The following is a 17,286-nucleotide window of genomic DNA, read 5'->3' as shown; positions in this document are numbered from 1 at the left end:
GACTGCCACACAGCAGACTCCCACACTGTAGAAAAAGCATTTGGTATCACAGATTCTGATATACACAGCCCAGCTGTCAGTCTCATGCTGAGTGATTCATCATTCCCTAGCTAACAAGAGAAGAAAAAATACATCACTTAAGCACAGAAAGCAGCTCTCCTAGTGAATATTACATGGAATGAGCATTGGTACTTGTGACGGTATCGGTATGATATCCCCGTCAACGTTCCCTTCTTCCCATAACGAAAATCACCCCAATATTCCACGAGGAGGGATATCCCTGGAATCGCCCAGAAAGCCACACATGAGACCAGCTTACTGCTTGAACAACACAGACTTTAATGTTAAAACACACAGCTTATATGTCATTTCCAAAACTGTTACAATGACAAATCTCCGCCCCCCTCACACTGGGGCTTCCATACAGATTATAGGTAGACACGACGGGGCCGATGCTGAAACACATTTTCTTTAGACAATGACATCAATGACGCTGAGCACTAGCTGTACTGAATACATCAACCAGACCGCTCGACCCCGCATATAGAGAGATAATTACCACAATGAAGCAATCAGAATAATTAACACAAGCCACTTAAACCCAGCTCTCCTTCACACAACACAATAGATCAATTAACCTTTAGAAATAGTGAGGGGACATTAGCACATCAATAACCTGGCTAGCAGGGAGCAGAGGCAAATGTATCACAATGGCTCCCCTTTTGCTCCCTGCTCCGGCAAACCCGGTTGGACCTTCCCTGGTCCAGTAGGGTTGACGGGTTCAGAGCTATTAGTCAGAGGTTAACTCCGTTTGGCATGACTGACCTCCCTTGGCAACTGCTTCAGACTCAGGTATGTCAACGGGTCGTCAGATCACACGCCGGTCAGTCCCCAAGTCTTTGTGCGATCTGCAAAGTCACCAGAAGTCAGTGTGAAGACAGCGAATGGGTCTGTGCGCCGCCGTCTAGGTGTCCCGCTATGGGAGGGGGCAGGTTATGGCTCTGAAGTGACAATCCCAGGAGATTCATAAAAAGAAAAAGTTATATTTGTTGTAGCACTGGTGCTCAGAGTCCGGGGGGGGGGGGAGAGAGGGGACTCAGAGCCCCATAAGGTCAGCCACCCCCTGCTCCCTCCGCAGCCGCCGGTTCTCCTCTTGGAGCTTCTCCAGCTCCATCTCCAGTTCATGGAGCCTGGGGGGGTCAGCCTGCTGTGACCTCAGGTGGTTGTTCTCCTCCTCCATGCGGCTTATGCACTCCTCCAGCTCTATGTACTCACGGATCAGCTCCTGCTTGCTCATGTCCTGCAGGCTCTCCACGTGGTCCTTTATCATCAGGAACTGGGTAGTGGTGTAAGGGGCCACCGGTGGGCCCTTGGCGAACATCTCGGCACGCATCTGGGACGCCCGCTGCGACTCCCTCTCCTCCAGTCGCTTCTTCTCCTCCCAGGTCAGCTTGTTATACGGCTTCCAGGACCTCTTCTTCTTGAAGGGTGGCCGGCGGTGCCTCTTTCTGCCCAGCTCCCTCCAGGGCCCCTCCGGCTCAGGGCTGTCGCCCATGACCAGCTGACAATGGTGTTCCCTGTTGTCCGTAATAACAGATTGTACCATGAGGGCTTCGTAAGGGGTGCCCAATGGTTCTTCCTGACCCAGCTCCTTTGGATCCCAAGCCGAGTCTACACAATGGGCTGCTGCTGGTGGGCGGTACCCAGGTTGAGACCAATTTGACCTGGTGTTGTCATTCATGGGGCAATTCTGCTTGAAGTGACCCAGCTGTTTGCACCGGAAGCAGCGTTGTTCGTTGCCCTCCTGGCGATGATAGCGAGGGCTAGATGTCACCGGTCTGTTAGGAGGTTGGTATCTAGCGGTTGGTGGGTGTGAGGGCACCGTTTGTGGTGGAGGTTGTTCCTGTGGTGTGACCTGGTTCATCTTGCGAGTATCTGCATATTCATCCGCCAACTTCGCGGCCTCTGGTAGAGTCATGGGCCTGCGATCTCTCACCCAATCCTTGACGTCCGTCTGGATGTGATTGTAAAATTGCTCCAGGAGCATTAGTTGCAAAATGTCCTCTGCGGTGGTGGCCTGGCTGCTGTTAGCCCAGTTAGAGGCCGACCGGGACAATTGGCATGCCCATTCCGCATAAGAGTCTTTCGTGGTTTTGCGTGAGTCCCTGAACTTCTGTCGGTGGGACTCTGGGGTTACTGCATAACGAGCCAGGAGCACTTCTTTAACCCGGGCGTAGCTATGGATATCCTGATCTGGCACGGTCCGGAAAGCATCAGAAGCTTTGCCTGACAGTTTGCCTGACAATATTGAAACCCAGTCTCCTCTAGCTATTCGGTGCAGGTTACATTGTCGCTCAAAATCCGCCAAGAAGTTATCAATCTCACAGTCCTTTTCATCAAAAGCTTTAAAAGCGCTAAACGGAATCTTCCTTGCGTCTGCTGTGCTGTACTCACTGTTCGTAGAAGGTGCGGCTGCTTGTTGGACTGCTGCCAGTTTTAACTGTAGCTCTGCGTCCCTTATTTGTTTATCCTTCTGTAGTTCTGCGTCCCTTATTTGTTTATCCTCCTGTAGCTCTGCGTCTCTTATTTGTTTATCCTTCTGTAGCTCTGCGTTTACTAACATGTCCATCACTTTCAGTACCACATCTGGCGTTGGGTTCGGGCCGAACCACGCTAGCTTCTCTCTCATTAGCTTGTTGGCTGGCGATTCCTCCTCCTGAATCACTGGTGTCTCCATCTCTTGTACTGCTGGCGTTGCTGCAATCCCGTCCTCCTGGTCTAGCTCCATTGATTCTGCTATGATGACCCGCTTGGTTTTGTTGCTAGCAATCCTTCCACGAACTTCCAGTAGTTCTTCCAGTGTCTGCTTGGAATCCGGGTGTGAAGGGGAATAGAAGGGAAAAATCCCACTGCTACCAACCAATTGTGACGGTATCGGTATGATATCCCCGTCAACGTTCCCTTCTTCCCATAACGAAAATCACCCCAATATTCCACGAGGAGGGATATCCCTGGAATCGCCCAGAAAGCCACACATGAGACCAGCTTACTGCTTGAACAACACAGACTTTAATGTTAAAACACACAGCTTATATGTCATTTCCAAAACTGTTACAATGACAAATCTCCGCCCCCCTCACACTGGGGCTTCCATACAGATTATAGGTAGACACGACGGGGCCGATGCTGAAACACATTTTCTTTAGACAATGACATCAATGACGCTGAGCACTAGCTGTACTGAATACATCAACCAGACCGCTCGACCCCGCATATAGAGAGATAATTACCACAATGAAGCAATCAGAATAATTAACACAAGCCACTTAAACCCAGCTCTCCTTCACACAACACAATAGATCAATTAACCTTTAGAAATAGTGAGGGGACATTAGCACATCAATAACCTGGCTAGCAGGGAGCAGAGGCAAATGTATCACAGTACTTGTCAAAAACAACTACTCAGAGTATTATGTGAGTATCCACTCACAACAAAATGTTAATGGCAATTGCAGAGAATTCTATAGAAAAATACTATTTTTTTTTATGTGCACAACAATAAACATTTACCAATCAAAATATTTACATATATGTTAAACATTGATTGTGGTTTACTACTGTATGTTAGGCTGATTTTACATGGGCGATCTGATCAGCTCTGCCCGTCAGATTTTAAGACGGACCTGATCAGATCCTCCAGTCTCTTCTATGGAGCGACCGCTGACACTCGCTGACATCCAATCTGATCCTATCCGCCAAAAACAGACCAATGGGGGACCTATTCCCTATCGGTCTGGTGGATTAGATAGGATGGAAAAGGACAGGCAGGGCTGGACTGGGACAAAAATTTGGCCCTGGACTTCATCCAGACCGGCCCACTTTAATTCAATAAAATGCTGCCCCCCCCCCCCCCCCCCCCCCCGAAAAATCACGCCCACCAAAAGGCCCCTACATCCATTATTGTATATCATGAGAGGGTGAGAGAGAGGGGAATGAGAGAGAGAGGGAGGGTTGAGGGAAAGGGGGTGAGAGAGGGGGGTGAGTGTAAGAAAAAGAGAGTGAGTGTAAAAGAGAGGGGGTGAGTATAGGACCCTTTTTACACTGAGGCGTTTTTTAGGCACCTTTGGGCTAAAAATAGCGACTGTAAAGCGACTGAAAAATGCTTCCGCTGCAGTCCCAATGTGAAAGCCTGAGTGCTTTCACACTGGGGTGCTGCCAGGGTGTTAGAAAAAGTCCTCCAAGCAGCAGTTCTGTTTTAGAAAGCGGCCCACTGAGCCATCAGCCCACCGGGAAACTCCCTGTAGTCCCTATGGCCAGTCCATCCCTGAGGACAGGTGGTCCATTTCCATCTGATTGCCCCATAGACGAGAACAGACTGTGTCCGTGTCCACTCTGCATAGCAGACCTATTATTTGCTTGCTCAGTGGGGATTAGAGGAGGGATCCCCCCTGCTGAGCAAGCGGATCCCACTTCATGGAGGTGCCCATATAAAAGGGGCAAGAAAAGTGGGCAGAAACCAGCAAAAGACCAATCTCAAAATATGGAACCAACATCCCTGTAATTTATAAAAAGCGTATAAACAGGATATGGGACTTTAACGGTGCAATGTATGAAAGTTCACTCAAACACAAAATAAGAAAAATAGAAAAGCATTTATTGATACAAAGTTCTAAAAGTAATGAGTACAGATAGTTCAAAGTCATAGGTGTACACCTACTAGCTATAAAGTGACAGTGAGATACTATACACATATACAAATTTATGTGGCATCCATTAATCCATTGTTTCAACAGTTTCGCCCATATGGCTTTTTCAGGATTTAGACGCTGAGGCACTTTCGTTTTGCATGGTAATACATAAGTCATTCAACTGATTGGCGTATATATAAAAAAATGGACAAAAACAAAAAAACATTATTAATACATCATACAAATATTTTTAACATTTTTTAAACAACTCAATATAGTATGCAATGCTAACTTGAACATGCATGAATATGGGTCACATAGGTGGAAAAAGTCCAATGCACAGAACTCCATACCTCTGGATAGAGCGCAGGAGTCAAACGCATTGAAGTGGTTCCTCCCAATGGCATTCCACGGCCCCTCCACTTGTTCACATCCAGATAGGCCAGGTCTCCTGTAGGGAGGGATGTATATTAAAGACCAAAAGGTAAATATTCAAAAAAAGTGCATGAAATGCATTTTCAAAATGTTAGTAAGACAGATGAGAGAGAGAGAGATGAGTCCACAGCAAGCACAATAGAGTGGACTGCACTCGCCTCACTCCAGTAAGTGTGTTAATTCTACCAGACATTTAAAGCTGTGTGCTGATTATGCAAAGAGTTCAAGAACAAAAGCACATAGTATGAGCAGGTCTAAGCACAGCAGGTCAGCTGGGACTTGTAATTCACAACTGCAGATGAAGGTAGATGTTGGCTTGTGCTTGTAGTTCACCGCTGTAGAGGAAGGTAGATGTTGGCTGGTTCTTGTAGTTCACCGCTGCAGATGAAGGTACTACAGTAGAATCAGGCAAAGCGTAGTCTAGGCAAGCTGGGTTAAACACAGGTAGATCAGAGTCCAAACGGTACCAAATCAGAAGCGAGCAAGCAGGGTCAAACTAGCCGGGTCAGACACGAAATACACAGAGCAGATATCAGCTGGATCAAACAGCGGCACACAAAGGCAACAACTCTATCACAAGCACTGATTGAGTGCTGATACAGGTGAGCTGGCCAATCACTGTTGTTTCCCAGGCAGAGGCTGTGTCAGGTGAGTTGTGCTGGGTCCTAAAGGGATCTAGTACTGACAGTACCCCCCCTTTCTCGAGGGGTTGCGCCTGCACCCCCAGGCTTACTTGGATAACAAAGATAGAACTTCTTGTTAAGACGGTCAGTATGAAGATCATGAGCTGGGACCCAAGATCAATCCTCTGGGCCGAAAACCTTTCCAATGAACGAGATATTGTAAAGAATTGCATACTCGTCTGGAATCAAGAATAAATACCACTTCATATTCCTAACTGTCCAACACATCCACAGGTTCTGATTCATTTACTTGGAGGCTGGAATTAACAGGTTTCAACAATGAAACATGAAAGACATTTGGAATGCGCATGGATGAGGGATGTTTTAATCTAAAGGCCACAGGATTAACAATCTTTGAAATTTCATAGGGCCCGATGAATTTTGGGCCAAGTTTTTTAGATGGAACATGCAGGGACAGATTCTTAGATGATAGCCACACTTTGTCACCAACTTTATATCCTGGTACCTTTGAGCGCCTCTTGTCAACCATTTTATTAAAAGCCTGCACAGAGCGAGAAATAGCATGTTTAACATCGGACCAGATTTTGGAGAAATTTTCAATCGTGGTGTTGGCATCTGGAACATCAGAGGGTGGAAGATCAAATAGCACACACAAGGATGCAACCGTAAACACAGAAGAAAGGAGAGGACCCTGTAGATGTGCTAGCACAATTATTAAAGGCAAACTCTGCCCATGGAAGGATGTTGACCCACTCTACCTCATCATTGGCCATCAGACAACGTACCATCTTCTCTAGAGTCTGATTAGTCCTTTCTGTTTGCCTATTTGTCTCAGGATGATATGTTGAAGAATACGATAACTTAATACCCGGCTGAGAGCAAAGGGCCTTCCAAAACTAGGCTATAAACTGAGAGCCACAGTCTGAGACAATGTTAATTGGTGCCCCATGGAGCCTGAAAACATGTTTAATGAATAAAGATGCCAGTTCTTTAGCAGATGGAAGTTTTGAAAGTAGAAAAAAGTGGGCCATCTTACTGAACCTGTCTACCACCACCCAGATCGTGGAACATCCCTGGGACGGAGGCATGTCAGTGATAAAGTCCATAGATAAAGGGGTCCAGGGACAGGTAGGTATTGGTAGAGGACATAGGAGCCCGGGGGCTTAGAGGTACTGCTCTTGCTTCTGGCACAAACTTGCCTGGACGAAGGCTAACACATCCTGCCTAATCGATGGGCACCAGAGGTTGCAAGAGATAATCTCAAAAGTTTGTCTAAACCCCGGATGTGCTGCAGGTTTTGATGCATGTACCTGCTGCAATACCTGCAAATGAAGATCCAGTGGCACAAAAAGCATACCAGAGGGAATGGAGGGAGGGGCTTCAGCCTGTGCAGGTAACAAGGCCTCAGAGATGTCAGTCTGGGTGAAAGCCAAAATCCTATTCTCAAAGATAATGGGTTGTGGAGGAAGCGGAGGAGAAGACTCTGATAAAAAGCTTTGAGACAAGGCGTCAGTCTTAATGTTTTTTGGCCCTGGTAGATAAGAAATTGTGAAGTCAAATCTGGAAGCAGAACAGTGACCACTTGGCTTGACGTGAGTTCAGTCTTTTAGCAGAACGGATGTATTTAAGGTTTTTGTGGACAGTCAGAACTATGAATGGATAGCGAGCTCCCTCCAGCCAATGTCTCCATTCCTCCGAAGCTAGCTTTATGGCTAAAAGTTCTCTGTTGCCTATATCATAATTGCGCTCTGCTGGGGAATATTTATGGGACAGGAAGGCACATGGGTGGATGGCAGCATTTACAGGATCTTTTTGTGACAGAAGTGCCCCCACCCTTACTTCAGATGCATCTAACTCCACAATAAAAGGCAGCTCAGGAACAGGATGGCATAGAATTGGTGCAGAGGTAAAGGCTTTCTTCAACTGAATGAAGGCTGCCTGGGCTTCAGTAGTCCATTTAAACTTAGTCTGAGTCTTCCTGGTGAGAGCGGTGATGGGATGTTGGCTGTATCTATCGTTAGGCCTGTGTGAGAGATTAGGTAGCCCAGGAAAGGTACTTGTTTGACATGGAATAAACATTTTTTAGGCTTAACAAAAAGGGAATGAGCCTTTAATCGGGCTAATACTGAGAAGACGTGCCTCTGATGTGTTTCAAGATTTGGAGAGTATATCAAAATATCATTTAAGTATACAAGCATGAAGTGACCCAACAGGTCTGCGTCAGACCTGCTGCGTCAGTGACGTCACCACGCTCGGGAGGAAGGGCTCCTGTTTGCCGGCCGGCATTTTCCATTTGTAAAACACACTGGCTGTTTTTATTCACTGCTGCTGTAAGTAGAATATTTTTTAATAAATTCTGTTATCGTACTTTATTACGCTATATGCGTCCTCTTTTTTTATACACTCCCTCCATTGGAGCGACTGTGGTTTATTGATCGTGACGCTGCGGACTCCTGATCTGAGATCCCTGGGGAAACAAAGGCCGAGGCTGGGTTAAAGCCATCCGCTTTGATTCCTTACCTTCTGGTAAGAGGCTTTAATTTCCAGGTGGAGGAATTTCACATACTGCATGCATGTCACCGGGTGTTGGAGAAATTTACATCCATCGTTTCATCATTGTGCCCCATTATATGGAACTTGTGTCCTTGTACTACCAAAGCGCATTTCTAGCCTCTGGATAAGAACCCACAGACTTTTTCCATTGCCAATACTTCTACCTTGAATAGGGGACTTGTTTAATTATTATCTTGGCGCAGCTTTTTGTTTTTTATGTTTATTTGTGTACTTCACACGATAGCTGCTGCCTTGGTGTTTATTGTGTGTTAGCACAGTTTTTTGTTTTTCTAGGTCACGGAAAATGTCATTCATAAAGTTCTGAAAGACAGCTGTTGCATTCCTGAGACCGAAAGGCATGACAAGACATTCGTAATGGCCATCCTTGGTGTTAAAGGCCATCTTCCATTCATCTCCTGCTCAGATGCGCAATAGAATCTAGGCTGCCCTTAAGTCTAGTTTGAAGAAGATTTTTGCTCCCTGGATTTGGGAGAACAACCCTGTGATGAGAGAAAGAGGATACTGATTGGGATCAGTTATTTTATTTAGACCTCTGTAGTCAACACAAAGCCTTAGTCTGCCATCCTTCTTTGGGATAAAGAAGCATCCTGCGCCTGCGGGAGAAGTGGATGTACGGAAGAAACCCTTAGCTAGGTTTTCCTGGATGTATTCTTGCAAAGCAAGATTCTCTGGCTCAGATAGAGGAAAGACTCTTCCTCGAGGAGGTGTAGTGTCAGGCAAGAGGTCTATGGGACCTCCTCATTGCAGTTATAATCATAACTGCAATGAGGAGGTAAATCATCAGCAATCCCTTTAGAAAACACATCTCGAAAGTCCTTATAACAAAGCGGAATCTGTTCCATTCCCACTTGACAGGTAGCAAGTCGAACAGGGTGCTGGATGCAGTTTTTTTTTACATTGATTGTGCTTCTGAAGCCAAGGAAGGCCTAGGATCAAAGGAGTAAATGGAGAGTTAATGACAAGACATGAAATCTTCTCCCAATGCAAGGCCCCCAATTGTAACTGGAAAGGGTTGGTGGATTGGAGCACTAGATCTTGTGAGAGAGGCCGATTATCCACAGAAATCTGGCAGACTGGGCAATCTAGAGCAGAGTTTCCAGGAACAAGGAGGTAATCAATAAAATTCTCAGCGGCTCCAGAATCTACCAAGGCCAGCAGTTCATGAGCCCCTTTCCCAAATTGAATGACAGTGGGTAAAAGTATACGATTGTCCCCCTGGGGAGATGAAACCAGACCTGAGGTGACCTCCCCACAATCACCTAGGTCCTGGAGTTTCCCAGACGTGTATGGCTTGAACGGCGCATATGACCCAGGGGCGGATACAGGGGGGCAACGGGGAAATTGCCCCCCCAGAAAATAATACATTCTCCAAGGCTTTCTCCCTCCGCCACCTGTAGCCAGAGCTCAGTGCACTGCAAGTGAGTAATCACGTAGCTCATTTACATAACAATGCCGTATTTAACACCTTGTCTTAGATCTGTGAAGTGGTTAATGCTTTGGTGGGGGAGGGTAAATAATTTACAATGCTAATTGTAATATAGCACATGGAGCCTGGAGGGGGTTAATGTACTCACCTATGTGAAGGGATTTGGAGGGTACAGGATTATTGCGGTGCCAAAATAGAGGGATTAATAATTAAAAAACAACACAAGCGAAAAACGATTGCAGGGACACTGGACTAATAGTGGTTAGTGTGTGTCTAAAAAGAGAAAAAGGAGATGTATCAAAATCACTGATGAGAGTGAGATAGCAAAATTATGGCAAGACCTGTCTATTTACAAATGTTTGAGACAGAACTTACAAGTCAAGTCCAGATGACCTGGTTACAGGGCATGGTCAAAGTTGTAGTTATGCAGTGGGTAGCAATAGCACCAGAACAGCCCAGTATATAGAGATGGGGAAGTATTTCTTGGGGAGAAAGAAAGAGGGAGGAGAAAATAAGTGAGTCCAATACTCTTGGTGAAATGCCAAGAATAGCTACAGTGAGAAATAGCTGTGTTCCAAAAGCGGAACTTACCGCACACGATGCGGATCCAGGTGTCAGTGTCCCTGCCAGCAGCGGTGAGGCTGTGAGGGGGAGGGCTTTTTATAGCCCCCCACGGCGAATCCGACGGTAACGTGATTACGTCACAGGCGCGCCAGACCGAAGGCCGCGCGTGCGCACATCGCTCCTACAAGCCCTATAATCCCCTGCGGCCGCATGACAGCATCATAGATGGATGCATAGCCAACGTGCAATGCACGGCTGTGGGTGACAGAGAGGCGCGCGCACATCCAGAAGGTGGAAGAAAGGGGAGAGTGGAGCAAGCAAAATAAACTAAACAAAGATACAGGGACCAAAGAAAAGAAGAGGAATGCAACGTCCATGCTTGGCAATAACCACAGCCAAAAGGGCTACACACAGAATTACTCATGGCCAAATGTAAACACTGCCACCGGCTACATAATAAGCTAAGGGGATTTGAGTACCTGGAATTTTCTAAACGTTAAGGAATCTAGAATCCCTACATTCTACGCCCTCCCCAAAGTACATAAGTCTCTTGAACATCCTCCAGGACGGACCCATCGTCTCTGGATGTCAGGGCCTGACTGAGAAAGCCAGCGCTTTGATAGACAGATATCTGCTTCCCCATGTAATTTCCCTTCCCTCCTATGTGAAGGATATGATCAATCTACTTCAAACTATTGATGGCAAATCTATTCCTTCGGGAGCCTGGCTGGTGGCTCTCGATGTAGAGAGCCTCTATAATTCTATCCCCCATGCGAGAGGTTTGGAGGTTATTTACATCGAGCTCAAAGCACGTGGTATTACCTTTGATTCATACAATGATTTTGTTCTAAATCTATTGGAATTTATTTTGACTCGGAATGTATTTATGTTTGGCTCCTCCCACTTCCTCCAGATACAAGGAGTAGCTATGGGGACCAAATGTGCCCCTAGCTATGCTAACCTGTATCTGGGGGTGGGGGGTGGGAGAAGGAGATCTTTTCGGACTGTCACCTGTCTAATCTGCTTTCGAATGTCATAGCATGGCATAGATATATAGACGACATTCTCATCTTTTGGTCCGGTACCAGAAATGAGCTCACACAGCTAATGGATTTGCTGGCAATCAACTCTTACAATCTAAGGTTCACTATGGAGTGTAGCCAGTCCGTGGTGAGCTTCTTGGATCTGCAGATCCATGTCGACTCAACTGGCCATCTGCATTCGTCCCTATATCGCAAGCCCTCAGCGGGCAATACCATTCTTCATGCGACTAGCGCACATCCTGAACCTCTCCTAGACAGCATCCCATACAGCCAGTTTCTCAGACTCAAGAGAAACTGTACTAGGGACACAGATTTTCATATCGCAGCAAACAAACTGTATTTGAGACTACACTCCCGAGGTTACAGCCGATCTTTGCTTAAACGTTCCTTTAACAACATGTGCAAATGAGAAGGATTTTCAAGAAGTTCTGGCCCTTGATCACAGCTGATAACATTATTACAAAATATGTTAAACCCTACCCTGAAATCACTTTCAAGCGAACACCCTCTCTGATGGATCGTCTTGTAAAAAGTCATCACACACGTAGGGATATTCAGACGTCCATCTCTACGGGTACTTTTGCCTGTGGACATTGTGACATCTGCCCATTCATCAGCAACAACAATGTCACACTTTTACCAAATGGTAAAATTCACAAACCCAAATTTCGGATTACATGTCAGTCTATAGGTGTTGTCTATCTGGCCAGTTGCCAATGTGGATGCTTCTACGTTGGCAAAACTAAAAGGCCCTTTTTGAAACGCATTAAAGATCACGTTAACCCGCTGTATAAAGGCCTGATGACTACTGCTCTCAATCAGAGGCGGCTCTATAATTAGGCAAATTAGGCGATTGCCTTAGGCCTCGCCCACAGAAAAGGCCTCGCCGTCGCCTAATTTGCCTTTAAGGTGTTGTGTGACTTGTGTCATATTGTTGTGCAGTGTGTGCACAGTGCGGGACAGACAGGGACTCGCAAGCGGCGGGGTGAGCGGGTGGCTGGCGCGCGGCTGCACATAGCCGCAGACTGAGGGAGCTGAGCCGAACAAGTGGCAATGCGATCAGACCTGGGGTGGATGGTGGGCAGGCTCAGGCTGCCTGCGTCCAATAGCAGGCTGCCTGGCTCCCAGGCTCCACCTAAAATCAGCGATGGCGGCCCCAGTGCATGGCGGTAGTTGTAGTTCTCCCACAGAGCACAGGCACACAGACTTCAACTTGGCCGTATGGTGCCTTTGCTCTGCAGAGAGACTACAACTCCCAGATTGCACTGCAGGGCAGTCTCAGAGAGAGCGGGAGAGATAGAAGTTGCTTCTCCCTCAGAGTCCTGCTGCCTTTAGTCGTGGAGGAGGACCAAGTCACCAAGCAGGTGAGGAGCAGAAGGTGGTCTATTATATATATATATATATATATATATATATATATATATATATATATATATATATAAAAAAAAACTACAATAATGCACCCCCAGGTTAAAGTGGAGGTTCACCCAATGTCAATCGGCTGTTTTTTTTCCGTACATAATGTAATGTTAAAAATTTATTTTTGGGTGAACCTCCACTTTAAATACCATATTATCTCTGCAATCTGCATGGGCTATTATGAATTCTGTTGGAGGAGTTTGTTTCTTCATTCATGCTAAGTGCTTCTTTTCTCAAATAAATAATTTTAATTGGTCTCATCATCATTGTCTGTAGTGTACCTTGTCACAGTGGCAGCTTTTGATGGACACAGTGGCAGCATTTGATGGGCACAGTGGCTGCATTTGATGGCACAGTGGCTGCATTTGATGGCACGGTGGCTGCGTTTGATAGCATAGTGGCAGTGTTTGATGGCACAGTGGCAGCGTTCGATGGGCACAGTGGCTGTGTTTGATGGGCACGGTGGCTGCAATTTATGGGCACAGTGGCTGTGTTTCATGGACACGGTGACTGCAATTGATGGGCACGGTGGCTGCAATTTATGGGCACAGTGGCTGTGTTTAATGGACACGGTGACTGCAATTGATGGGCACAGTGGCTGCGTTTGATGGGCACAGTGGCTGAGTTTGATGGCACGGTGGCTGCGTTTGATGGCACGGTGGCTGCATTTGATGGGCACAGTGGCTGTGTTTGATGGACACGGTGACTGCAATTGATGGGCACAGTGGCTGCGTTTGATGGGCACAGTGGCTGCGTTTGATGGGCACGGTGACTGCGTTTGATGGCACGGTGGCTGTGTTTGATGGCACGGTGGCTGTGTTTGATGGGCACAGTGGCTGCGTTTGATGGGCACAGTGGCTGCGTTTGATGGGCACAGTGAGGCTGCAATTGATGGGCACAGTGGCTGCAATTGATGGCACAGTGGCTGCGTTTGGCACAGTGCCTGCCATTGATGGGCACAGTAGCTGCGTTTGATGGGCACAGTGGCTGCGTTTGATGGCACAGTGGCTGCGTTTGATGGCACAGTGGCTGCCTTTGATGGACACAGTGACTGCAATTGATTGGCACATTGGCTGCGTTTGATGGGCACATTGGCTGCGTTTGATGGGCACAGTGGCTGCGTTTGATGGGCACAGTGGCTGCGTTTGATGGGGCACGGTGGCTGCGTTTGATGGGGCACGGTGGCTGTGTTTGATGACACGGTGGATGCGTTTGATGGGCACAGTGGCTGCGTTTGATGGGCACAGTGGCTGCGTTTAATGGGCACAGTGGCTGCGTTTGATGGGCACAGTGGCTGCAATTGATGGCACAGTGGCTGCGTTTGGCACAGTGCCTGCGATTGATGGGCACAGTGGCAGCGTTTGATGGCACAGTGGCTGTGTTTGATGGCACAGTGGCTGTGTTTGATGGGCACGGTGGCTGCAATTGATGGGCACAGTGGCTGCATTTGATGGCACAGTGGCTGCGTTTGATGAGCACAGTAGCTGCGTTTGATGGCACAGGGGCTGCAATTGATGGGCACAGTGGCTGTGTTTGATGGGCACAGTGAGGCTGCCATTTTTTTTTCATTCGCTGCGTTTGATGGGCACGGTGGCTGCATTTGATGGGCACAGGGGCTGCGTTTGATTGCACAAGGGCTGCGTTTGATGGGCACAGTGGCTGTGTTTGATGGGCACAGTGAGTCTGCAATTGATGTTTTTTTCAGTGGCTGCGTTTGATGGGCACGGTGGCTGCGTTTGATGACACAGTGGCTGCGTTTGATGACACAGTGGCTGCGTTTGATGAGCACAGTGGCTGCGTTTGATGGGCACAGTGGCTGCGTTTGATGGGCACGGTGGCTGCGTTTGATGACACGGTGGCTGCGTTTGATGACACTGTGGCTGCGTTTGATGACACAGTGGCTGCGTTTGATGGGCACAGTGGCTGCGTTTGATGGGCACGGTGGCTGCGTTTGACACTGTGGCTGCGTTTGATGACACAGTGGCTGCGTTTGATGACACAGTGGCTGCGTTTGATGGGCACAGTGGCTGCGTTTGATGGGCACAGTGGCTGCGTTTGATGGGCACGGTGGCTGCGTTTGATGACACTGTGGCTGTGTTTGATGACACAGTGGCTGCGTTTGATGGGCACAGTGGCTGCGTTTGATGGGCACGGTGGCTGCGTTTGACACTGTGGCTGCGTTTGATGACACAGTGGCTGCGTTTGATGACACAGTGGCTGCGTTTGATGGGCACAGTGGCTGCGTTTGATGGGCACGGTGGCTGCGTTTGATGGGCACGGTGGCTGCGTTTGATGACACAGTGGCTGCGTTTGATGACACAGTGGCTGCGTTTGATGGGCACAGTGGCTGCGTTTGATGGGCACGGTGGCTGCATTCGACACTGTGGCTGCGTTTGATGACACAGTGGCTGCGTTTGATGGGCACAGTGGCTGCGTTTGATGGGCACAGTGGCTGCGTTTGATGGCACAGTGGCTGCAATTGATGGGCACAGTGGCTGTGTTTGATGGGCACAGTGAGGCTGCAATTTATGTTTTTTTTTTCAGTTTGTTTGTGCCCCCCCAAAAATTTGGAGCACCAGCTGCCACTGGATGGGATCATCATTGTGCCCTACTCCTTACTTGTTGAATGACAGGCTGAGGGCATGTACATTCCAGTTGAATGAGGTTGGCTGGCTGTTCAAACTGGAGGGCTTATTTTTTTTTTTTTATTATTTATCTTGCTTCAGTTCTGCTTTCAAAATTAACCCTAAGCAAACATCTATTCAAACACACATATGTGAAATGTTTCCTCTACCAATAGATTTATAGTTCTGTGCAGCTATTTTTGTGATTCATATTCCTCTCCCAGACAGTACACCAGGGGCGTTGCTAGGTGGCAAAAAGACCAGGGGCTTCAGCCCGAAGCCAAGCCGCCACCTGGGGGGGGGGTGTTGTAGCGCGGTCGGTGGAGTGGCGCGGCGCAGGGTGACCTACCTGACACATACCCTGACCTAAGTGAGTGTGTGTGTGTGTCAGTACACACTGACATAACCTGCATACACTAACACGACCAGATGCCACTGACCACACTCCACTGACCACTGAGACCAGACTACACTGACCACTGAGACCAGACTCCACTGAGACCACAGACTCCACTGACCACTGAGACCAGACTCCACTGACCAGACTACACTGACCACTGAGACCAGACTACACTGACCAGACTACACTGACCACTGAGACCACACTCCACTGACCACACTACACTGACCACTGAGACCAGACTCCACTGACCACACTACACTGACCACACTACACTGACCACTGAGACCACACTCCACTGACCACTGAGACCAGACTACACTGACCAGACTCCACTGACCACTGAGACCAGACTCCACTGACCAGACTACACTGACCACTGAGACCAGACTCCACTGACCACTGAGACCACACTCCACTGACCAGACTCCACTGACCACTGAGACCAGACTCCACTGACCACTGAGACCACACTCCACTGACACCACACTCCACTGACCAGACTCCACTGACCACTGAGACCAGACTACACTGACCACACTCCACTGACCACTGACCAGACTCCACTGACCACTGAGACCAGACTCCACTGACCACACTACACTGACCACACTACACTGACCACACTACACTGACCACACTACACTGACCACTGAGACCAGACTACACTGACCACTGAGACCAGACTACACTGACCACTGAGACCAGACTACACTGACTAGACTCCACTGACCACTGAGACCAGACTACACTGGTCTCAGTGGTCAGTGTAGTCTGGTCTCTGTGGAGTCTGTGGTCTCAGTGGAGTCTGTGGTCTCAGTGGAGTCTGTGGTCTCAGTGGTCAGTGTAGTCTGGTCAGACTACACTGACCACACTACACTGACCACTGACCAGACTCCACTGACCACTGAGACCAGACTCCACTGACCACACTACACTGACCACTGAGACCACACTACACTGACCACTGAGACCACACTACACTGACCACTGAGACCAGACTACACTGACCACTGAGACCAGACTACACTGGTCTCAGTGGTCAGTGGAGTCTGTGGTCTCAGTGGTCAGTGGAGTCTGTGGTCTCAGTGGTCAGTGGAGTCTGTGGTCTCAGTTGTCAGTGGAGTCTGTGGTCTCAGTTGTCAGTGGAGTCTGTGGTCTCAGTTGTCAGTGGAGTCTGTGGTCTCAGTTGTCAGTGGAGTCAGTGGTCTCAGTTGTCAGTGGAGTCAGTGGTCTCAGTTGTCAGTGGAGTCTGTGGTCTCAGTGGAGTCTGTGGTCTCAGTGGAGTCTGTGGTCTCAGTGGAGTCTGTGGTCTCAGTGGTCTCAGTGGAGTCTGTGGTCTCAGTGGAGTCTGTGGTCTCAGTGGAGTCTGTGGTCTCAGTGGAGTCTGTGGTCTCAGTGGAGTCTGTGGTCTGGTCTCAGTGGCCACTGACCACTGAGACCACTGAGACCAGACTACACTGACCAGA

This window comes from Rana temporaria, chromosome 6, assembly GCF_905171775.1.
Source record: "Rana temporaria chromosome 6, aRanTem1.1, whole genome shotgun sequence".
NCBI lineage: Eukaryota > Metazoa > Chordata > Amphibia > Anura > Ranidae > Rana > Rana temporaria.
This window is presented reverse-complemented; position numbering follows the sequence as displayed.